General features: G+C 35.4%; 1 non-coding gene across 1 annotated transcript; it reads left to right on the top strand.

The window, feature by feature from the left end:
- The first annotated feature begins 15,586 nt into the window (after window positions 1–15,586).
- On the top strand, window positions 15,587–15,776 carry LOC141424364 (U2 spliceosomal RNA). Its single transcript, XR_012449310.1, has one exon. It is a non-coding gene; the product is annotated as a U2 spliceosomal RNA (small nuclear RNA).
- Window positions 15,777–25,915: the final 10,139 nt, after the last annotated feature.

The following is a 25,915-nucleotide window of genomic DNA, read 5'->3' as shown; positions in this document are numbered from 1 at the left end:
CCGCCTCACCTTGTGGGGGCAGAGTTAGAGTGTGAGCATGGCAGCTGCAGTTCTTTGTAAGCACTTTTTGTAAAGCAGCTGACTTAAAGTTACTTTAGACTGAGAGGCCTGGCAAACTAGTTGGAATAACTTAAGTCATAAGGTACCATGCTACAAGTTTTTCATGGGAGGCAGGGTCCCATTACACCCAGGAGGGGGAGGCAGACAGAGACAAAGGACATGTGGTGAGATCATGGAGGAAGCAGAAAAGGTGCCTTGACATCTTAGGTAAAGGAGGGGAAGGCAGAGCCTGGAGGCATGACACATGCCTGAGGGATTAGCCATCACCTGTGTCTCTAGGTCGCTTCCACTGACTAGTATTGGAGCACTTTCAGCAACATGCAACCTGCATTCTCTGGTCAATGAATAAACCTCTGACTTGGTCTCAGCCCACAGGGAGGGAGCATGAGCTCCCCAGAGCCAGAATTGCCATGAGGCCAGAGTTGGCATGGAGTGGCTGGCATAGCACCATCATGGAAAAGTCCTTCAGAAAGAGAGGAAGAGACAGGCAGACTGAGAAGTGCAAGAAGTCTGCTTACGTGGGGGAAGGAGGAGGTTCAGGAAAGGATTTGGCTCATTTAGAAGCTGGTTTAGAGGCAATAGAACTTGTGCAGGGGAACAGGAAGTACAGAGGGAGGGTTTGGTGCAGAGATAGGAAAGGATTGGACATAGGGATATTCCTTCCATTTATCAGCATGCTCACAGAAATTGTATAAATCCCTTAAAATATTGGGATTGAAAGTGTCATTAAGTAGCCATTTAAAGGCATTGTCTAATGGGTATTGGACAATACGGTGCCTGATTACAGAGAAAAATGAGGTTTTGTAGCCTAAGATCAGGTGTTAAGTGGAGGGGCCCAAGGTTGGCCAGGAGACATCCCAATGGGGAGTCTGAAGGAATCTGGGACAGTCAACTCCCATGGTGAGGTCTGACCTGAGGAGAGATATGGAAGGCATCCCCAAAATATCAGGTCCTCAGGAGAGAGAGAGAGTAGATATGGAGCACCCAGAAGGAATGTCTTTACCATGGGGGTCCAAAGTGCCTAATGGGGAACCCAGTTACCAGGGATGGTAGCAAGCCAAGACCTAGTGCTAGGATTTTGAGGAAATGAGAGAGATCATAGCTCTGTGTGAGAGGAGGACTCACCAAGAGAGTGGACCTTGAGGGAAGATTGGCCAGTGGTGGATGGCAGTTGGAGGCACGCTGGGTAGAGGAAATTCCCTGTGAGCTAATGAGGGAGCAGCATTTTCTAGGATTGGGGGTTACGGCAAAGCAGCTCGGATCCCGGAGGAAGCGAATGGAAGTTGAGAGAGAGAGAGAGAGAGAGAGAGAGAGAGAGAGACAGAGACAGAGAGAGGGATGGGGTGGGGGAGACCAGAACAGCAAGGTCAGTGCCGGGAGTGCACCCCGATCCGAGTCACGGCACCAAATGTTAGGAAAAACGCTGCTCATAAAGAAAGCTCATGAGAAAAGTCTCACGTCCATAGAGCAAAGTTTAATGGCAGGCCCAAACTGCCAGGCTGGCCAGGGCAAAGATGGCACAGCAGCAAATCTGGGCCAGGCGTGGCTTTTATAGAAGGGGGAGGTTAAGGAAGTTAGCACATGTGCAGTAGTCTCTGGTAGGGGTAGGGCTGTCTTAGATGCAGGATTTTCTGTTTAAGGGAGAGGCTGTCCTTGGAAGTTTCTCAAGTGAGGTCTGAGGATAAAATGGCTGCTGATTTATAAATGGTGACCTTATTGTTCTATCAATAAGTAATAAGCCATCCACCCTAATAGTTGGCTATGGAAAACAAAATCACCACTAGGACTGAATAACAAGGCTTTAGTGGCTTGGTCTTTGTTTTTACGAGTATATAAATATGTAAGTCCTCAAAAAGAAATGCTGTTAGTTAAGTAGTAAAATCCATAAAAGAAATAGTTCTGCTTCAGTGCATTAATTCCACCCCCCCACCTGGCACTGCTGCTTTCAGACTGGAGGGGAAGACCTGGAATCTAACCTGGGCAGAGCTCTAGGCCTTGGAATCTACCATCATGAGGCCTTGGACAGGGGTCAGGGCAGAGTGCGGGGTCAGGGCAGGGTGTGTCAATGCCACCTGGGAAGTGGTCCTTCGTGTAGAAGAGTGTAGAAGAGGACAGGCATTCAGGGAAGTTCTCTTTCATCTGGAAGATGAAGGGCATTCAGAAAGAGTAGGGGTCTGCGCCAGCCCATGCGGGTGAACAGGGAGGGCATGGCGATGGTGTACAGCAGCTTTCCGAAGGCCCTGGGGAAGGTCTCCTCCATGCTGGCCACCTAGTCCTCTATCCTGGCCACGCTGCTGCTGATTGTCCTCCCAAAGGCCTTGCATTGAAGACACACCTCATCTCATCAGCTTTGGTGTAGATGCCAGCATGCGCTTGCTGACATTGAGGGCCTCCACGTCAGGCCATGACCTGGCCCTGGGCATCAGGCAAGCTGCTTAACATGCCTCCCACAGTCCCGAGGTATTGCTGTGCTCTTGGGACACATGGCCGCTGTCCCTGCTCCCAATGGTGCCCTGTGGTTCAGCATCATCGTCCACCACTGCTGCTGTGGCCTCGCATGAGCACTCTCCACCCCAGGGACCTCCCTCCATGGCCCGCAACATCCCCAAACACAAAATTTTACACTTAGTTTTAAATTCACAATGTGTATATAATTAGTCCTCATACGCTCAATTAAATAATTGATTTTAAAGAAAACATCAGTTTCAGGGATATATGATATTTAATCCCTGTGACAGATTTGTAAAGTTATTTTCATTTATTGACTTACAAACATAGATTTTAATTTCTTTGTGCAAAATTGTATAGAACTATAGGCCAATCTCCTTAACGAACATTGACGCAAAAATCCTCAACAAAATAATGGCAAACTGAATTCAACAACACATCAAAAAGATTAATCACCACGACCAAGTAGGCTTTATTCCAGGGATGCAGGGGTGGTTCAACATACGAAAATCAATAAATGTAATAAACCACATTAACAGAAGCAAAGACAAAAACCACTTGATCATCTCAATAGATGCAGAAAAAGCCTTTGATAAGATCCAACACCATTTCATGCTAAAAGCTCTAAGAAAACCGGGAATAGAAGGAAAGTACCTCAACATTATAAAAGCTATATATGACAAACCTACAGACAGCATTATACTTAATGGAGAAAAACTGAACCCATTCCTCTAAAATCAGGAACCAGACAAGGATGCCCATTATCTCCACTCCTATTCAACATAGTACTGGAATTCCTAGCCAGAGCAATTAGGCAAGAAGAAGGAATAAAAGGAATACAAATAGGTAAAGAAACTGTCAAAATATCCCTATTTGCAGACAACATGATCCTATACCTTAAAGACCCAAAAAACTCTACTCAAAGGCTTCTAGACATCATCAATAGCTATAGCAAGGTAGCAGGATATAAAATCAACATAGAAAAATCATTAGCATTTCTATACACTAACAATGAGCAAACTGAAAAAGAATGTATGAAAACAATTCCGTTTATAATAGCCTCAAAACAAATCAAATACCTAGGTGTAAACCTAACAAAAGATGTGAAAGACCTCTACAAGGAAAACTATACACTTCTGAAAGAGATTGAGGAAGACTATAGAAAGTGGAGAGATCTCCCATGCTCATGGATTGGTAGAATTAACATAGTAAAAATGTCGATACTCCCAAAAGTAATCTACATGTTTAATAATTCCCATCAAAATTCCAATGACATTCATTAAAGAGATTGAAAAATCTACCGTGAAATTTATATGGAAACACAAGAGGCCACAAATAGCCAAGGCAGTACTCAGTCAAAAGAACAATGCAGGAGGTATCACAATACCTGACTTCAAACTATATTACAAAGCAATAACAATAAAAACAGCATGGTACTGGCACAAAAACAGACATGAAGACCAGTATAACAGAATAAAGGATCCAGATATGAAGCCACACAACTATATCCAACTTGTCTTTGACAAAGGAGCTAAAAATATACGATGGAGAAATAGCAGCCTCTTCAACAAAACTGCTGGTAAGACTGGTTAGCAGTCTGCAAAAAACTGAAACTAGATCCATGTATATCACCCTATACCAAGATTAACTCAAAATGGATCAAGGATCTTAATATCAGACCCCAAACTCTTAAGTTGATACAGGAAAGAATAGGAAATACTCTGGAGTTAGTAGGTATAGGTAAGAACTTTCCCAATGAAACCCCAGCAGCACAGCAACTAAGAGATAGCATAGATAAATGGGACCTCATAAAACTAAAAAGCTTCTGTTCATCAAAAGAAATGGTCTCTAAACTGAAGAGAACACCCACAGAGTGGGAGAAAATATTTGCCAACTATACATCAGACAAAGGACTGATAACCAGAATATATAGGGAGCTTACTTGTCTTGTAAGCCTAGGAGTAGCACAGTAACTGGCCACATGTGTCAACTACATAAATATGAGTTCAGGAACAAATATGTGGTGTAGCATTTTTGTTGTTTCCTATAACTTCTGTTCATTTTCTACTAGAGATAGAAAAGAACAAAATGGTGTTTAAGGTACAACTCAGGTAAACATTCTTTATTTTATAATTTCTCACCATAATCACTTTTAAAAAACCCTAAGAAAAAGAGATGTCTTTGCTAAAGGTATATAAAACATAAAAAATAATTTCTAACCTCTCTCTCTCTTTCTCTCTCTCTCTCTCTCTCTCTTTGACTCTCATTAAGCCATTATCTCACTGAAGTTGTCCATGTTACTCTTGAACTCCTTAACTTCTGATCCATCTCCTTTAGCCTGTTAAGTAGATAGAATTAAAGGCATGTACCACCAAACTTGCTTCTAATATTTTTTAAATAAACCATTTGAAATAAATAAAAGAAACCATTTGTGAATTTCTGTATTTTTAGATTTTCTGGCAGCTTTCTTCAATACTAGACTTAACTAGATGCAATACAAACTAAATATTTGAAATTGCAGATAAATTAGTAAATTGAGTTACGATGTATTAAAAGAGTAATTGTGACTTAAATGTGAAGCGTCTGCAAACATAATCCATTTTTTTCTATTTTGTTAATTAGCAAAATATTAACATACTTTAAAATACATTTTGCAAATACCAAATTCACATTCACCATATAGACATAATCTTATGATGCAATATACTATTGAAACAAGAAACTTTCTCAAGGTTAAAAGGAGATGTCAAGATAATAAAGGTGTGAAGTATCCAAGAAGACATAAAAAATTCTTGCTGCATAAATAAAACAACAATATAAAATTTATGAGGCAAAATTGACAAAGCTACAAGGAGAAACAGACTATTAACTGTAAATGAAGATGTCCACATGCTTTATAAATTATTAACAGATATAGCAGGCAGAAAATCAGAAAGTATAAAGTTGACCTGATGTTCTTATCAACCAACTTGACAAAGTCCATATTTATAATTCATCCAACAGCAGCAGAAAGCACATCTCCTCAACCTGGCATGGAACATGGACCAAGACAGAATACATTGGAGATATAAAACACACCTCAACAGATTTAAAATAAAAATCTTACAAAATGTATTAGTCTATATTGAAATTATTATAAAATTCAATAATAGAAGAGTTTAGATATCCACAAATATTTGGAGATCAAATAACACATTCTAAATTAAGTTCATGAAAGAAGTCTAAGGGGAATTGAAATATATTTCCAAATGAAAACAACTCATTAAAATGTATGAGAAAAAACATAAGCAATAGTTAAGGAACAAATTTCTAGCATTAATTGCATATAAAAGAAAAACAGAGACATCAACAGTCTAAGTTTCCATCTTTGAAAACTAGAGAAAAAGCAGAAAAATTTGATACTAAAACAAACGAAGAAAATAACATTTTCAGCAGAAATCAGTGAATGTAGAAAGGGAAAGTAAAAAAAAAGAAAATGCATTAAACTAAAAGTTGATCTTTCAAAACTATTAAGATTAATAACATTGTATCTGGATTAAAATAAAAAGGGAAAAGATGCAAATTACCACTATCAGAAATACAAGAAAGGATATCATGTCACATGGATTAAAAAGGATAATATAGGAATATAATGAGCAATTCTATGCCCACAAATTTGATAGTAACTCAGATGAAATGGACAAATTTCTTCAAAGACACCAACTACCCAAAATTACACAAGGATAGATAATCTAAAAAGATCTCTATGATTATTAATTAAACTTAATAATTGACAGCCTTCCAAAACAGAATTCACAGAGTTTCAGTTATAGTGCTTACCAAATATTTGAGAAGAAATGATACAAATTCTTTACAATCTCTTCTAGAAAATAGACACAGAATCCTTAAGTCACTTTAAGTAAAGCCATAACTATTCAAATACCAAAATCAATAGAAAAAAGGTAAGTATCTACAGTATCTCACATGAATGTAGTTGCAAAGACTTCAGTGATAATAGAATAGTTGGATTAATATTATTATTAGAGCTATCTAATATTACTTATTAAGTAATAACAATAATAGTTATGCTAACAATGTTAGTAAGCTGAATCCAAAAATGTGTGAACAGAAATGGACAATAAGAGCAGCAGGACTTACATCAAATGCAAGGATGTTTAAAATTTCAAAAATCAATGAGTGTAAGCCAACACATTAATAGATTAAAAATAAAAATGATGCCGAATGATGTAGAAAAATGATGTGAGAAAAATCCTTCATCTGTTCATTATAAAAATTCTCAACAAGGTGAGAAAAGAGAAGAAAACTCTCATCCATTCCAAAACTTCTTTTTGTATGGCAAAAATCTCTCCTTAATTTCTGGTTTCTTTATGCTCTTCTGCCTATAACTCATGCAATAGACTTACAGCTTCCTGCCACCTGGATTCTGTAGATATAAATCATCACACAAATCTGAGAGCTTGGAAGTCTTCTAGATTCATTCTTCTAGATACATTTGAGCAACGTTTGCAATATTAATTTTGGTTAGATATCACAGCGTGACTAGTATAAAACTGGGAAATGGGGTGAACTCTCTCTTTTCCTTATTCCTCCCCTGTCATTTTTAATGAGATGTGAACCTAGATTTCCTTCTTTCTTTCTTTCTTTCCCTCCTCCCTCCGTCCCTCCCTTCCTCCTTCCTTCCTTCCTTCTTTCTTTTCTTTCCTTTCTTTACTTTAGACAGGATCCTGCTATGAACCCCAAGCTTACCTCTAACACTCTACTTAACCCAGGCTGAAATCAAACTCATGATCCTCCTGCCTCAGCCTTCCCAGTGCTGGGATTATAAATTTGAACTACCACACCTGGTTGAGAAACTATATTTCCACAGTATGTCCCTTCCCCTTTTGTTACTTTTGAAATTCAGAAGAAATAGTAAAAATTCTCTCTGTGTCAGTATTAAGGTTTATTTAGTGTTGCCAACATATACTTGAACATATATATTATTTTTAATTTACCATTTTATTTGTCATGATTTTTCTTACCTCTTGCAGTCATGTTATGAAAGAATAAAACAAGAAAAATCAAATTAGTCTTTGCTCTAATTAATTAAAATACATAACAAAATTAGTTATGTATGGAAAATTCTAAGAAATAACTTTTATTTTATTTCTTTGTGCTGGGGATGGAATTTAAGATCTACGTATTTTGTTACTATAGAATTATATTTTTATGTATATGTGCATTCACGTATTTTTAAAAAAAATTTGATACTGAGCATTTAACCTAGGGTCTAGCACAAACAAAGCACCTGCTCTACTGCTGAGTCACACTTTCACCTCCAGACATAATTTTCCTATGTCAGAAATCATAGATCTATATACCTATCATCTTTTTGGAGGATAAGTTATGATTAAGACAAGAGGATGATTTTTTCAAACAAAGATAGTTATAGCTAAGGAAAAACACCAAAAAATTAAATGGCTAATTGTTAAAGAAAACAAAACAGTACACATATCAGCTGCCTCTTTATTAAGCATTCTTTCAGAAAATAATAGAAACTTCATTCATCAATTCTCAGGGCTACATTCTTAGGTTCTATTTTTGTTTTCCAAGCTTTATTGCTCGCTCTCTCTCTCTCTCTCTCTCTCCTTTTGAGACATTTAACTATGCAGTCCAGACTGAACCCGTGTTCTGCCTATCCCAGACTCCCAAGTGCTAGGATTATAGGTATGTACCACCATGCCCAGTTGAATTGTATATAATCTTGATCATGAGATTTTGAACATTTTCTCTTTTTCTTTTTGTGGTACTGGGGTTTGAACTCAGGGCCTTCACCTTGAGCCACTTCACCAGCCTTTTTCTTTTTTTGTGAAGGTTTTTTTGAGATAGTGTCTCACAGAACTATTTACTATTTGCCCAGGCTGGCTTGAACAGTGATCCTCCTGATCTGTGTCTCCTGAGTAGCTGGTAGTACAGGTGTAAGCCATAGGTTCCTGGTACATTTTCTCTTTTGCTGGCCCATTTTTTTCTAAGTCTTCTGTTGGCCATCAATTGTCAGACAAGTAGAACTAAAAACATTTTAGAAAAGTTTCATCCATTAAAAATTGCATGGTGAAATATCCAGATATCAGAGTTAGAATGAACACACATATAAAAAAGAACAAATTGCCAGGGTGTGATGGTTCAAACCTGTAATCCTAGCTAGTGGGAAGGAGATCAGAACATTTGTGATTTGAGGCTAGTCTGGGCAAAAGGCTAGTGAGACCCCATCCCAATCAATAAAGAAGCTGGTGGCTACTCTCTGTTGTCTCAGCCGTGCCAGAGATGAAAGAGGATAGAGGTGCCTGCTTAGCAAGCACAGGCCATGAATTTAAACACCAAACCACCAAAACAGAAAAAAAAATCCTTGAAAGAGTTTATGCTTATGACTCAGATATGTCATTTGAAATGACAGAAATGATTATAATCTGGGAAGTGATAATGTATTGAAGTAGAAAGTGATTTAACATTATAAGCTTTCAGAAAAATTTTGCTTGATAATGACAATTACTTTAATAAAGACATACACAAGAAAAATTATTCTGAAATGAAGTGAAATGCAAGATGTTCCCAGGTACTGGTAACTGTAAAATCTGTTTAGGTGAAAAAAAAATCAGGAACAGGAAGAAATGTTACATTTCTTTTTAGTTTATATACTTTGGTCCCAAGATTTTTTAAAACAGTTGATGGTATTATGTTACAGTTTTGCTTGCTTCATGGTTGTCTTTTTATGGAAGAATTTTCACCAGTTTAAATGTTTTGATTTGTTTTTGTGTTCTTTTCATAATACCTTCATATGCATGAAATGTGTCTTTTTACCAGCTGAATATTTTAAGGCAGCTGTTGGATTCCTACATCAAGATGGTCTTCTTCTGTCAACATAGTGCCATGAACCTCTTAAATGAGTGTATTTAGGAGAGAAGAGGTGTGTGTGTGTGTGTGTGTGTGTGTGAAAGATAGAGAGAGAGAGAGAGAGAGAGAGAGAGATTTTGTGCAGTATTATTTTAGACCCTCTCCCCTGTACATATGTGTATTTGCTTTTTCTCCTGTTTACTGAACAGGTTTTAAATTTGCTTCTCCCTACATTGTATTCACATATGAAAAGGACATGATTGAAATTTTTATTTTAAAGTTAAAGAGGACTGAGGTGTGACTCAAGTGATAGAGAGCCCCAGTCTCACCAGAAAAATAAAAAGGTGCAAGAAAGTTAAAAAAAGAGGGATTGTGGGGAGCACAAATAAGAAACCAATAGAGGAGGCAGGAAGAAGATCAAAGTACATCATATACAGATAGGGAAGTATCAAAATGAAGCCCCTTGCTTTGGATAATTAATGTGTGATAATAAAAATAAGCTTTGAAAAGACAATTAAAAAATGCCAATTTAAAAGATGCTATTCCTTCTTCTCCCTCAGAAGTGTGTCTTTCCAAGTTTGACTTAGGTTCCAGAACACATTTTTAAGCTCTTTTCTTCTATCCAGAAATGTGATCTTTTTTGTCTATGTTTTGGGGAGTTTCACTATTAGTGTGGCGCTCCTTTGAAAGCAAACTTAAAGTTTATTTTAAACCCCTAGAACTCTGTAAAAGGCTGGTGATGGGATACAGAAATAACCAGAAAGTTTTTAGTGTCTTTTTATTTATAAATAACTTGAAGTTTTAGCATTCTCTGACTTATAATTATGTTAAAAGCAAAAATTTATGTTTTTATTTTTTCATGTGATCTGTATAGATTATAAGGTTTCCTTAGGAAATTTGAATTTAGGCAACATCTATTGCCTCTCAATTCATCAGGTTTGTTTCTACAGAATTCTCTACTTTCTACCCATTTCTAAAATTATAGAGGAAAACAGTAATTATCACTGCACTGAGTTTTTTCCTCTGGCCTAGTTGTCATGAAGGTACAACAACAAAGAAAGAAGAATACTATCAATATTTTGTCTTTCTGTAGTTTGGTTTAGCTTTAATAAATTATTTTAAATTCTTCTATCAGAAATTGCTAACACATTGATCTATCATTTCTGTCCCTTCCTTTCTTTCATCCTCCTTCCTTCCTCCTTTTTCTTCCTTCCTTTTGTTTTTCTTCCCTCTCTCCTTTCCTTTCTTCCTTCCTTTATTCTTTCCTTCCTTCCTCCCTCCCTCCCTCAGTTTTTTTCTCTCTCTCTCTTTCCTTCCATTTTCTTTCTTTCTTTCCTTTCTTCCTTTCTTTCTTTTTTGTGGTACTGGTATAGGTACAGGGCCTATACCTTGAGGAACTCCACCAGCCTTTTTTTGTGATGAGATTTTTTTTTTAATAGAGTCTCTCAAACTATTTGCCTGGGCTGGTTTAGAACCACAATCATCCTCATCTCTTTCTCCCAGGTAGCTAGGATTACAGGTGTGAGCCACCTGTGCCCAACTCCTTTTTTTTTTAGGTAGGGTCTTGCCACATAGACCAGGATGGCCTCAAACTTGCTATGCAGCTCAGACAAGTCTCCAGCTTGCAATCTTCCTGCTTCCACATTCTTGCAGAGAGTACAGGTGTGTACCACCACACTGAATATCATCAATTTCATTGGAAAAGAGTAATTACACTGTGAGAAGCCATTTTGTAACAGCAAAGATAGAGAACTACAATTATCCAAGAGAATGTGAAAATTTAAACTGTTTGATTGATGATTCAAACATAAAAGGAATAAAATATGGTCAAAACCCTGTTTTCACAACAGCTTTATTAAACATGCATCATTTCCTTTAATATGAAAACACCACCCATTGCTTTATTTTACTCACTAGCACATACAATCTTCTAATACAGATAATTCTCTCATTCCATGTCTGTCTTCTTTCTACTACAATGTCACTCACTTAGGTAAAAGTTACTTTTGTTTGTTTTATCATTTTATGAATCTTCATACATTAGATCCATGCATTGTATAAATAAGATGCTCAATAAATATTTGTTGAATTAATTAATACAAAATTTGTGGGGAGGGGTGGACTGAAGTTTGAACTCAGGCCTATGCACTTACAAATCAGGAGCTCTACTGCTTGTGCCACTCCTCCAGTCTCTTTTACTTTGGTTATTTTGCAGCTGAGATCTCAGGAAGTATTTCCCTGAGCTGGCCTTGAACTGTGATCCTCCTCTCAGCTTCCCAAGTAAGTAGGATTACAGGTGTAAGCCACTGGCACCAGGCCAAAAATTTGATTTTAAAACAATGTAAACATGTAGCTAAGATAAAAAGACTGAGAGAAATAGATAAAGTATATTTAGTACATTCCACCAGGATATTTGCAGCTCTAAATTGTGTACATCAGGAAGATGGGAATGTTAAGGGCTGTGGTTTAATCATTACACTTTGGATACCTGTATCAATTCATTAAACTTTACCCATTATATGTACAATTATTATGTGTCAATTAAATTTTTTTAAAGAATGAAGCAAAGTGAAATAAAATATTCAAATAACTAAATAAACGGTGTCTATACATTTCTAGTATGGAGGTTTCTCCTACATTTTTTTAGACATTTCATTACTTCAATTCTTATAAATTTGCAATTCATTTTGAGTTGCTTGTGTACATGTTGTAGAAGAAAGGTCCACTTTCTTCTTTTGCATGTGGATTTCCAGTTTTCCCACCACCATTTTTAAAGAGACTGGCCTCTATATTGTGTGTTCTTTTCACCCTTATTGAAAATTAGTTGAACACATTGCTTTACTCTGAGTTCTTTACTCTGTTCTATTGGTCTGCATATTAGTTTTTAGGCCAGTACCATACTCTTTTAGTTACTGCGAATTTGTAATTTTTACTTTTTGGTGGTACTGGGATTTGAACTTAGGCCTTTGCATTTGTCAGGCAGGTGCTCTACCACTTAAGCCAAGCTTCCAGCCCACTGTAATATATTTTAAATCAGGAAATGTGATGCATCCACCTTTGTTCTTTTTCCTATATGAGGTAGCTTTTCTTTGGGTTCATATTAACATTAGGATTTTTGTTTCCATTTTTGCAAAAAAAAAAAGAATAGTATAGCAATTTCTTTGAATCCACAGAACTACTTGAGTATTATGGACATTTCAACAATATTAGCTATCCCCAAAAGCTCAAGAAACAAGGTAAAATTAGACCCACTGGGCTGTGAGAAACTAAAAAGCTGTACACAGCAAAGGATACTGAATGAAAGTCAATATTCACAATGGAAAAATAATTGCAAATCATTTATCTGTTAAGGAATTAATATCCAAATATAAAAGGATTTCATAAAACTCAATAGCAAAAAACAAACAACACAATACAAAAATTTTTAAATAGGCAATGGTCTTTAATAGACATGTCTTAAAAGAAGACCTATACATGGTCAACAAGTGTGTGAAAAATGCTTACCACCACCAATAATAAAAAATATGGTAACTCAAACCACAATAAAGCCATCTAATAACTGCTAGGATGGCTATTAGAAACAGATGACAGATATTGATGATAATATGAATAACAGAACCAAAGTATTCTAAAACTAGAAAGGGTGAGCTGTAAAAATTGACCAGTAGTTTCACAATTATTTCCTGAAGTATTGTTATTATTATTACAGTAATCTTCATTAATATGTAAGAATTTCTTACACAAAATAGAAATTAAAGTAATAGATGAGAAAATAAATAATCCTAAAAATTAAGTAAGATAGACAAATAGACAAGAACTACTAAATACTAATTACTTTATTTTCTTGATAAGTTGAATTAATATCATTTATCATTTGTGAATTCATTTTGTGCACAAATCTCTCTGCCAAATAAGTGTGGCCCAGGATTGTGTGACCCTGTGTTTTCCATTCTCTCTGGAATGCAGCTTCTCTGTCTGTAAAATGAGGGATGGGTTAGATAGCTATGTAATATGTCTATACCAAAAAAGAACACTCTTATTTTCAGATGAACTAGATTTAATCTTAGCCTGATGGCAGACCTTTCTTCTCTAGTAGAAAACTGCTTATCCATAACATCAATTTCTCCTAATTTCAAGTTAATCCTTCAGATTACAGTTATTTATTCTTCATTAATATACTGTGCTTTTCCCAGAATCCTCCTTCAGGATAAGAATATGAATTTGTACAGATGCTAAGAGTGCTTTCTACAGACAGCTCCTACCTCTCAGCCTCAGAAGAATTGCCCCAGATAGGGACCTGCCTCACTCCCAATTATTATTTTTTCTTGGCCATTGCCTCCCAGGATTGGGAGATGTGAGAGATTTAAAGGTCCAAGCCGCACCCCAATTTGAGATTATTCTGAAGGGGTCCCCACTAATTTGGCTAAAACTCTGTCATGATCTCCTTATTACTCATGATGGTTAATCTTGGTTGTTGAGTTCATTGTATTGATAGACAACTGTCTCTCAACTTTCTTTTGGGTATGTCTGTAAGGGTGTTTCCAGAGAAAATAAGCATATGGATCAGAGAAATGTGGGGGGTATAGATTTACCCTGAATGTGGGTAATACTTCTAATAAACTGGGTGGTCCTGGAAGAACACAAAATAGGAGAAGGAAACTCTCAGATGTAAACTCGATTATTGAGCAAGTATGTTTTTTGCTACTACCATCACTTTGGGACATCAGACCCTGTATTTTTCAGCCTCTAAGCAAGGAATTAAACCAGTGGCTCTCTGGGGAGCTTCCAGGCTTTCTGCCTTGCATTAGGGTTTATTTCCTAATTCATTCCTTTTATACTGAGGCCCCAGATTCTTTGACTGAGTAGCTACTGGTTCTTTCGCTCTTTGGCCTGCAGATGGCCATTGTGGCCTTTGATGATGCAAGCCAATTGAGTAAATCCCCTCTCATAATTACAGATCTATTCAATTCATTTTATTCTTCTGGAGAACCTAGACTCATACACAGCTCATTCAGTGCAATTATGCTTCCTTCCCCCCCACCAAGTGTTTATCCCAAGAGCACTTTGGCAATAATAATTTCTGGCTCAGAAACCTTCCTAGGAAACTGATTTGAATCAAATTGAAAAAGCCTCAAATTTATTTCAGTCCTCTGATATTCAAAGAATATCTGTCACTGCAATTCTATTGCAAGACTACAAATCTGTATGGTTTTCTAAATTGCCTATTGTTGTATACTGATGTAAAATTATTAGATATTTTGTTCACTGTTTTCTGAGGCTTCCAGAGTAACCTTACCTGCCATGAAGTGACATATGCTTGTACTACATGCTTCTTTAAGTAGGTGTATGAAGATATGTCTCAGATCCTCTAGATCTGCTATTTACACAGTTTAAAACCTTGGAAAAGTTAACTACTTCTCTCTTCTATAAAAGGAGGATGACATTGCAACATGCCTTACAGAGTTACCTTGAAAATAAAATTGACTAATACATGTGAATCACTCATAACACCTGGTGTAGAGTAACTTTACTCATGTGCTACTTGTTATTTTACTTGCTTTTTAAAAATATCTCTAGTCTTGAATAGTACATTTGACTTGATACTTTTGCTTATGTAGGAAAAAATACATCATTGTCATTTTTTAAATAATTGTAGTATGCATCTATGCTATTGCCAGTTAGTATACGTCATTTCTTAACTTTCTATTTATTCTAACACAAGTGTCTATAGTTACAAAAGACACATTTTTTAGGGTACTCCATCCATTGACTTGGAAGTATTTAGTGTGTTTTCTAATGAAATTAAATTGGAAAATCATGGTATGAAAAAAGCTATGAGATTGATAGCCTAGGAGTAGTTATTACCCATGTTTCTTATTATACAAAATAATCAGTCTTCTTTAAAAAATAATAATCTTGTTCTAAGGTAAAAACACACAACAGGTATGGTAGGGTTTAGGTTCAAGCTCCAGTTTTTCTGGTGCCTAAACTGTATACTCTACCTTATTCGAGTTAATGTGTTCAATCTTTCCTCAGTTATATGTAACAACTGAGTATATTTTTAAGGGTTTCTCTGCTTTGCTCAAGTTGGTTGAATCCTTTTTCTGTCATTTATAACAAAAAAGTCTACCTCTGGTCAGTTAAAAAGAAAGGAAGATAGTACAGAAAGAGAAGAGTTAGATAACCGAATGATAAATACGGTCACAATATCACTTCTCAGACTTTTGGCTAAGATCAAGTATAGTATTCATTCTTATTACTTTAATGCCTGATAAGTCCTCTATCCAAGAATAATATATTAATTGGATTTTGAGAGCAAGGAGATGAAAAAGAGCTTGGTACATTCATTTCCTGAATCAACCTGGTATTTCAGTGTCTCCAGTAATAGTGTACCCCTCATTTTAAAAAGTGAGGGAAAAAGGAGTGAATGATATAAAAAGGAAGTAGATTTATGCTTTGAAGATACTTTAATTTTGCAGTTATTGATTAATTAAAAAAACACAGCTCTTTTAAGCATTTCCTTGCTATAGTAGTGCATAGGAAATTTCATCCTAAACAAATAATTAATTAATGAAACAGCACATCTTTATATTTTACATTGATAGCTTACAGTTCACAAAGTGCTCTCACATACATTATTTCATTTGATTCTTACAACAAGCAGGAAAAACAGTAAGTGGGAAAGAGAAATGATTTATTTTTAGGCTTACAATGAGTATTTTCAGGCCAATGGGCAGTCAGTACAAGAACAAGACAGTAATATACCCATAAGCCACAGTATCTTTTTTGGTAAAGTTGACAGTTTGATATCAACTGTGTATTTAACATCAGTGAATGACAGACACAAGGTTCTCATGGTATTCAAAGAATTGTAAGAACACTGTCAGAGCTAAGAAGAAAGATGTCCCCAACCATGTCACCTTACCAACACTTACTTCAAAGATCAGATAAAAAGAATCTAGTCATAACATGTGAAAGTTAGAGGAGACCCCAGAAAGTGTCGAATGCAATTCTTCTATTCTACAGAAAAGAGAAGGGAGACCCAAGGTCACCCTGATAGTTTTCTGGCCTGAAACTCTCTGATGTCTTGACTGTCAGTTTAGGGCTCCTTCCTGTACAATGCCATCTCTTCATTATTTACTGGAAAAAACCGTAATTTCTTCTGTTTCACATTTTAATTTGAGGTTAAATACTGTTGTTTTTTGCCACTTATTTTTTATTCAAGTTTTTAATCTGTTCTTGGCTACATTGTGGCTGAAAATGAGAATTTTATATAGCTTTAAATATTCTAATTCAGTGTACTTGATTAGTCAGAGAGACTCCTTTGATATGTCTGATAGCTTGTTCGTGTTCTTAAAATAGAGTAGAATGGAACGGCCCAACTGCCTTCACTACCACTGTATGCCAGGGGCCACCTACCCGGTAGATTCTGTAGCTGGGCACTAGTAATTCTATAGAAAAAATATTTTTAGAATTCATAGAAATATTTTGAATTACTGAAAACTAAACTGTAATAATCGAATTGTCTTTCCCCATGATTTACTGAAATAACTTTACAATAATATACAACAAAGCCACTGTAGAATTCGTAGCATACATACAGAATACATTGGTCAGCACATTCTTGAGTTGAAATGAGATACAAAGATTAAGATATTTTATACAAAGGTCTAATTTGTTTACATAATATATCTTTGTAACATAAAACTTGCTACAGCAGAGTATTTCAAAATTTTCTTGCACATTTTAAGTAAGGTGGACCAAATGAAATCACTGTCAAACTTTATATGACATCACCATGCAGAAATACTTGACAACCTAGAGACATATAGATTGGTGGGAAGAACAGCTCAGAATGCCTCCAAAGGTTTTATAAGGGTGTGGTACAGATGAACAGGAGGGATGTCAGTGACCTATCTGCACCCATAAGAAAGCAAATAGAACGCTTATATACATTAGGATCGGTTGACTAAATATAATTCATTTTGTGTGCATGTAATTGATCATAAAAAGTGAATGCAGTTTATCTTAAACTATTTTGGTGTGTTGCTTTAAGATAGATCACTGAGACACAAATAAAATGAGATGGGAAAATTAAAAGCAAAGGAAAAAATAAGTCATGGATTTTCAACAAACACTGACCTAAATGTGCAAAAGTGCTTGAAATTTCGGCATGACAGCAACATTGTAAAGTCAGTTGGCAAAAAAAGTATAAAAATAACTAAACTCAAATACTAAAATTGTATCTGCATGATCATATACTCTGTTTACAGAGAGAAAAGAGATTAGAAATTATGACATATCTAAAAATATCCACACCTCAAAATTAAAATACAAATGTGGCAGTTTGATAAACTCTGTAAGAATATCCTATATTTCAACCGTCAAAATCTCTACTTTATATCATCATTATTTGTAATACAAATGTCTTTAAATAATATATATTATATAGAGCTTTATGGTTCACAAGGAATTTACACTTTTTCTCCTCATTTAAAACAATAGCAAACACCCGTCTAACACATACAGTTCCTGTGGCCTTTGGAAGTATTTTTCTAAATGCCTCAAACATGTGGTTCCATTTAATCTCCAAACAATATTACCATCCCAATCTTATGAATTAGGAGATAGACTCTCAGATGTAAAACAATTTGCAGAATGTCAAATATGTAGGGAATATAATAAAAGATATTTGAACTTACAATGTTCTGTCTACTGCAGCTGTGTCAGTCATTCAAATGTCATCCAAAATTACATGAATGTTCCCTAACAAAACCTTCAAGCTGAGAAACATTAAAGAGGAATTAGAGAAAAACCCATAAAGCAGACTAAAACTGTAGATCAGAGCGACAGGAAGAAAAGCAAGAAGCACGGCATAATAATTCAGTAAAATGCTGTTGATAGGTCAAATAACATAAAGATTGAAGTAGATTGGACTTATGAATTAAATTTTATTAATGAATGAAACTTTCTGTGTCTTCTTTAGCAGAGAGAAACAAAAAATACTTGTCAGGAGTGAATAAGTGACACAGTGTGTTTGTAACTTAAGTTCTAAGCCAGAGGCCCAACAGGGGGCACTCTAGCCTACCAAATGGAGACAAGTCGTGGAATAGGACAGAGAAAGGAATTATTTCATGGCATGTGCAGTCCACAGAAAGAGGCAAAGTAAGTACTCCAGCCTGTTCTTGGGGTACGGATGTGAGCTTTACGTTTAAAAAGAGGAAGAATTAGGGTAGAGGAGGAGAGGTGTATTTAATTAAACACTCCTAAGCAAACTATAGCCTGGTTTATCTTTATTTTAGTTCTGGTTCTGTGAGGGATTCCAGAGACATTGTTAAGAGGAGAGTAATCTGGTTCCTAAGAGATAATTACCCCAGTCCAGGATGGAGCCTCATGATTATAAGTAGTTGTCCTCAGTGAGCGTGTTCTGACCAGCAAGACTCTGTTCCTATCCTTGGGGTAGGTTTTTGAAGATTTGTTTCTATCTGTTCCTATTCTAAATGAATAAACAGGTTTTGAAACATAAAAAAGGATCAAGAGGTCTAAATATTCATGGCAAGTGATATTTTTATTAGCTCAATTAGTCTCACAAAATTCACAAAGTTCTGAAATTTCTCTATTTTTGTGCTATCCTCTTTTAATCCCAAACTCATTTATCAGCTTCATTTATGAACAAAAATGCTTAAATATTACATGAGGTAATTATATCAATAAAGACAGGTGGATCATGAATCTGGAATATTATAGAGATAGGAGCCTCGTAGCTTTTATTAGTCACCTTCTTCTGAGTTTATGGCACAGTCAGCTTTCTCACAGATGCAGGAAAAGGGCTTGGTGCAGTTATCAGCACCAATGGAATATGCATTCAGATGCACACATTTCAGTTTGAATCCCACACTTGGCTCTGGTAGACCCCTGAAAAATTCAGAAAATAAAAGTCACTGGTCATACTCAGCATGTTCAAACTAAACAGCATTGCTTAAGAACTTAGTGTGTGAGATTCATCACACCAGGTGCAGTGGGAAACCCAAAGAGGCGAAGGAACTCTCCCTCTTTTTAAAGAACTTGTATATTTATAAAAAAGATAAAATGCACATAAGTAATAAATGTGTTGATGAGTTCTAAGTGGAACAGGTACACTTGTATAAATAGGAAAAGACTTGACTAGATGGAACAGTTCAGCAATAACATGAAAGATGGGAGATATCCCTGGGGTATAAAAATATATTTAAATACAGATCAGCTTGGTAGAAACCATTCAATGATACATGGAGAATTGCAGTTAAAAGAGGTACATTTTATTTGCAAATATATTACATTTGATATAAAATCAGCCCAAACTAACAATGAATTTTAGAATTGCATATATAAATGCAATATAATATGTCAGTACACTTTGCTACAATATGTGTTTCCATGTAGAAAATACACCACTTAGAGAAATACCACAAATAAGATTTTTACAAGGACTCTGGCTAAATTGAGCTCTTAACTGGAGATCTAGATTACAAAGATTCCCGTAAGTGAAATGGTTACCATGAAAGTAAGAATAGACTCACAATTTGATTCAAGAGTATAGGCAAGTCCAGGAAAATATGCAATATTGTGAAATATTTAAATTACATTTAAATATAAATTATTTAAACATTAAATTTGTGAATACGGTATACATAATATGAACATAAGTAATGAAAGAAATGAATAATGCAAAATGTACTGTTGAAATTCATAATTGATTGCTAAATTGCATTATCTATAGAGACAGAAAGATAAAAGAGAGAATTATATCTGCATATGCATGCACACAAACTTCAGCTTTCTCCCTCATACCCCAAAATAAATTTCAAATCAGTAGACAATTTCAGTCTTCTTAAATGTTAAACATTTGTTCATATGATAGAAGCAAATAAACTTAAAAGAAAAAAATACTAAAAAAGGGCAAAACATGCTTAATATGTAAGAAATTCATACCAAGAAATAAGACAAATATGAAAAATGGCCAAATGACTTTACAAGGTAATAAGAATATAGCCTTAATAAGCATAAAAAGAACATAAATTAAGAGAACAAAATAAAAATAGTCAGCAATCAAAAATATCAAACTTTGAAACATTAACTAAAATTGGAGAAGTGGCTTGCTATTGTGCTTTTTTAAATTCTCCATTGTTTGATTTTTATTTCATATTCTTCACTCTCAAGTTGGTTAATGAATCTCATATATATTTTTAATTTTTCTTCCCAATACAATATTAAATATTAATATGTCCAATTAAGAAAACTTGGAATATGATAAAAGAATAATAAAAGAATAAAATTATCTAAATTATTGTCGAGGATATTGGGGAAAAGGAACCCTCATATACTGCTGATGGGAATGCAAGCTGGTGCAACCATTCTGGAAAACTATTTGGAGGCTTCTTAAAAATCTAAACATAGATCTGCCATATGATCCAGCAATACCACTCTTGGGGATATACCCAAAAGACTGTGACACAGGTTACTCCAGAGGTACCTGCACACCCATGTTTATTGCGGCACTATTCACAATAGCCAAGTTATGGAAACAACCAAGATGTCCCACCACTGACGAATGGATCAAGAAAATGTGGTATCTATGCATAATGGAATTTTATGCAGCCATGAAGAAGAATGAAATGTTATCATTCACAAGTAAATGGATGGAACAGGTGAACATCATCCTGAGGGAGGTTAGCAAGGCTCAGAATAGAAAAAAATCGTATGTTTTCCCTCATATGCTGACTTTAATTCTAGGGCAAATACAGCTATTGTGGGGTTTGCCCATCATCTAATACAATGCTTTCAGAGGACAATTTAACAATGTGTCCTTAAAGCCATAAAAAGGCCCAAATCTTTGACTGAGAAATAACAATTCTATACTTCTTTCTGATATCCCCAAATTCATATACAGTGGTTATTCCCCATATATCTATTATCAAAAAGTATAATCAATTAATTACAGAGGCATATTTATACAAATTATGAACTATATAAATGACTTCATAACTTTTAAAATTCCTAACAATGTGATACGAAATAACCAAAGCAGAAAATGAAAATTCTGTCCTCTGGAACCATCTCTGCTTCCTTCAGGTCTGTAAATAAAAGACATTGACACGTTGAGAAAAAAATAAGGAATTGAATTATGTACTAGAAACTCACAAGTCAGGAGAAGGAGATGAGCCATCCTCCCACTTCCATGAATTTTCCTCTTTCTTATAAGACAGACCAAGCCAAGCATGGTTTTCTGAAAGTAACTTCATGATATTCTGCATGAACACAAAATACACAAAGATTATTCCTTAGTACTAAAAGAAAATTAGCAATGACAAATAAGGGATTTCTGTCAAGTAGAAGCGGAAAAGTCATAGGAGGGAGGTGAAGGGTGTGAGGAAAGAGTTATAGATGATGAATATGATATAAGTACTTTATGCATCTGTGTATGACAGTAGAATAATAAAACCCATTAAAATTGTTTAAAGGAGTGACAGACAGATGAGAGAGTAATAGACGTGATGAATTTGATTAAGGTGGATTACTGTTGCAAGGGATATCACAATGAAACCCCTTTGAACAATTAATATTGGCTAATGACAAGTATAGCAGTCCATATACACCTGCTGATAAGTGACACATTAAAATATTTCAGTACTGCACTCTCTGTGAATTTTCCAAACCATGATTTATATACAAGGAAGGGTACAGAGATAGCTAGTAGAAAGTTTTATATTCAAGCACATAACACCACAGTATAAAGTACTTTTCTTAATGCATTTTATGATTCATTCAAATCTGTTCTTGTGCTTTGAATGTGAAATTTAACATGGAGTAAAAATGTCAAAAATCTCTGTTTCAGGTGTATTTGGCAGATATAAATAAAAAACATATGTAGAAATTATATGCTAATTAAAGGGAAGGGTGACTTGTGCTTTGAAAAAATTGTGCAAAGACTCATACTAAATGAAGCAAGTGTTCTTTTCCTATCACTCTGTAGTAGTATCAACTTAAAGTGAATTGAGGACCTTAATATCAGACCTGAAACCTTGCAGTTAGTACAAGAAAGAGCAGGTAGTACTCTGGAAGCAATAGGTTTGGCAAGGACATCCTCAGTAGAGCTCCAGCAGCCCAGCAACTGAGAGAAAGGATGGACAAATGGGACTACATGAAATTAAAAAGCTATTAATAACAAAAGAAAAGTCTCTAAATTGAAGAGACCACCCACAGAGTGAGAGAAAATATTTGCTAGATATACATCAAAGGACTGATAACCAGAATATACAAGGAGCTCAAAAACTAAACTCCCCCCAAATCAATGAACCACTAAAGAAATACGCACTTGAACTAAACAGAACTTTTTCAAAGGAAGAAATCCAAATGGCCAAAAAAAAAAAAAAAAACACATGAAAAAATGCTTACTATCCCTGGGCATAAAGGAAATGCAAGTCAAAGCCATACAAAGATTCCACCTCACTCCTGCTAGAACAGCTACCATCAAGAACACCACCAACAACAAATGTTGGTGAGGATGTGGGGAAAAAGGAACCCTCATACACTGCAGGTGGGAATGTAATCTAGCACAACCACTTTGGAAAACAATATAGAGGTTTCTCAAAAAACTAAACATAGACCTGCTAATGATCTGGCAATACCATTCCTAGGGATATACCTGAAGGAATGTGACTCATGTTACTCCAGAGGCACCTGCACACCCCTGTTTATTGCAGCACTATTCACAATAGCCAAGCTATGGGAACAGCCAAGATGCCCCACTACTGACGAATAGATTTAAAAAAGTGGTATTTATGCACAGTGGAATTTTATTCAGCCACAAAGAAGAATGAAATTTTGTCATTTGCAAGTAAATGGATGGACCTGGAGACATCTTAAGCAACGTTAACCAGGCTCAGAAGGCCAAAAAATCATATGTTCTCCCTTATATGCGGATTATAGACCTAAAACAAATGCAGTAATATTATTTGACATGGGTCACACACTAAGGGGAGAACGTGCACGGGAGGAATATGGAAAGGGAAGGAAACCTAAAACTTGAATGTAGTTGAAGTGCTCACTGTAGAGGAGCAAATATAGTGATCTTAAACTGGTACTATACACTTTTTCTCACTATGGTAAAGGGACTAGGAAGTAGTGAAGGGGTCTAGTAAAGATGAACCAATGTGGGTTGCAATACACAAATGCATTATCTCAAACTAGCAAAAATGATGTCTTTCACATTATCTCTTATGTTTTCTCTTCAACAAAATCGGAGTACAAGGGGACATAACAGGTTCTGCCTGGAAGCGGTGGTGGGCAAACAATGTATACACGTGAGTAAATGTAAAAATGATAAAATAACATAAAAAAAGAGTTCTTTCCCTTTGTATTAAAGTTGCCAGTAGTCCTTTCATTTGATGTACTGTATGCTCATGTCACAAGAAATGAAGAATGAAACTCAACCTCACCCTTAATCTACTGTTTTCTGTCTTTAGAAATGTAGCGTTCAAGGAGATGCAAATATCAAAACATTGTAGCCAGGAAACCATTTCTATGGTTTGGTGGTAACAGTGGTCTCTGTACTGTACTAAGGGGTTCACAGAAGGTCCACATCCATCTCCTGGAAAAGAAAATATTCATAATTCAGAGCCCAGAGAACCTTACAATAAAAGATTGTTTTGCTTCATAAGTGTCCTACTTAAAACAATGAAACTGATATTAAGATTGAATACCAACTCAGTCTGGAGGTGTAGTGCAAGGGATAGAGCAAGTGCTTAGCACTCGAGGCCCTGGGTTCAAGCCCCAATACTGCAGAATTAGTAGCACTCTGAATCACCAGACCAGTGCTTGGCACATAGTATTCATTGACAAAATGTGGATGCATAAATGAGTCAATGAGCAAAGTTATTAAGATAGTAGGCTATATTTGATAAAGGTGGTAGTTTCAGAAGATGGCAAAAGGAACTAAAACAGGCAGAAAATCACCTAAACTGCCAGGTTGGTGCATTAGAAAGCTCCCTGTAATTTAACCATGTGGTAATTTAATGTAAGTCTTAGGGCTGCAATAAGAAAAACAGTGTAGCAATTCTAGTTTTCTTCAGCTCTATTGCTACCTTTATTTTGGTCTAGAACTTTGAGGGCATGATGAAATTTTTCTGTTTTGTTTTGGAGAGATTCCATCCATTGGTTAAGACTCTGCATCTTGTTCTCTGATGCCTGGACACTTTGCCAGTCTAAAAACGAGAATTTAAAACTTGTATCAAACACATGCTCAGTTATGAAACAGTAGCTTACTGCATTAGATAGTTTAATACTTACAGATTTACTTTAGTAAAGCTCCCTGTTAAAAACGTAAAAACCGTAAAAAAAGATACTTCATTAAGTATGTTTTAATTTGTTCACTGTATTCCTACACTGATGTCCGTGTCTAAAACTGAAATACCACCTAAATTCCTTACAAGATTGAATGCTTGTGTTTATATTGATAAAGCAGTAGCTGAACTCAATTAAAACAGACAACAACCACAACAAAAAACAGGTCTTTAAACAAATTCATTGGCATTGTGGTGACTGGTTAACTTAACGTGCATAATTTTACTTCCCACACAAAATTTCAGATTTTTGAGTTTCAAGCTAATATTACAACTAAGAAGTTACTCTTTAATATAACATTTTACAAATAACTTTAATACTGATAAAACATTTTATTGATCTAATTTATTATTGATTTACATTTTGAACAAATTATAAAAGGTTATATATTTATTTTAAAAGTAAATGTAGCTGAAAATTCATCAAGTTGTAATTTTCAAAATATATGATATATTCATGATTCATTACCCTCAATATTGTCTACAGAAATTGCAATTATTTGTAATCCTCCATTTATAGCGTGTAGCACCCATCACTCACAACATTACATTCATAGGCATGGGGGAAAAGTTGTGTCACTTCTCTGTCATCTTTTTTCCTTTTCTCTGTTCAGTGTGGCAATAAATATTTACCAAAAATTTTGCATGCAAACTGTTTAAAGAAATATGATAACTTGACAAAAAGAATCTATTCCTCCTTTTCTCTCAGCTAATCAAACTTACACTGATAACCAAAGAATCCACACATCATCAAGAGCAGCAGGCCAAAGACACTGAGAACCACAGGAATTATCGCATACACAGGAAAGGAAGAAGAAGCTGAACAACACAAGAAATGATCATCAGAATTACTGTGAACTTCTGTTATTTGGAAGATTAATATAATTATTTTCTGTTATAAAATTTTTATTAGGATAAATTCATTATATGGGGGATTCATAGTAACAATTTTAATTAGGTTTATATAAAATCCATTGACATATACCTTCACCTTAATCTCCTTCATGCACTTTCCCTCCCCTTCCACTTGTACTCCCACACTCTGCTTAGTTTACAGTCCTGTCTTTCATTATTAATAATATTATTATTTTGCATTTCACATTTTCTCAAAATAACCCAAATTTTCTAAAAGATAATGCCCAGTGTGTAAATTACTA

This window comes from Castor canadensis, chromosome 6 (assembly GCF_047511655.1).
Source record: "Castor canadensis chromosome 6, mCasCan1.hap1v2, whole genome shotgun sequence".
Classification (NCBI taxonomy): Eukaryota; Metazoa; Chordata; class Mammalia; order Rodentia; family Castoridae; genus Castor; species Castor canadensis.
Note: the sequence above shows the minus strand (reverse complement) of the source record. Positions and strands in the feature narration are given on the sequence as shown.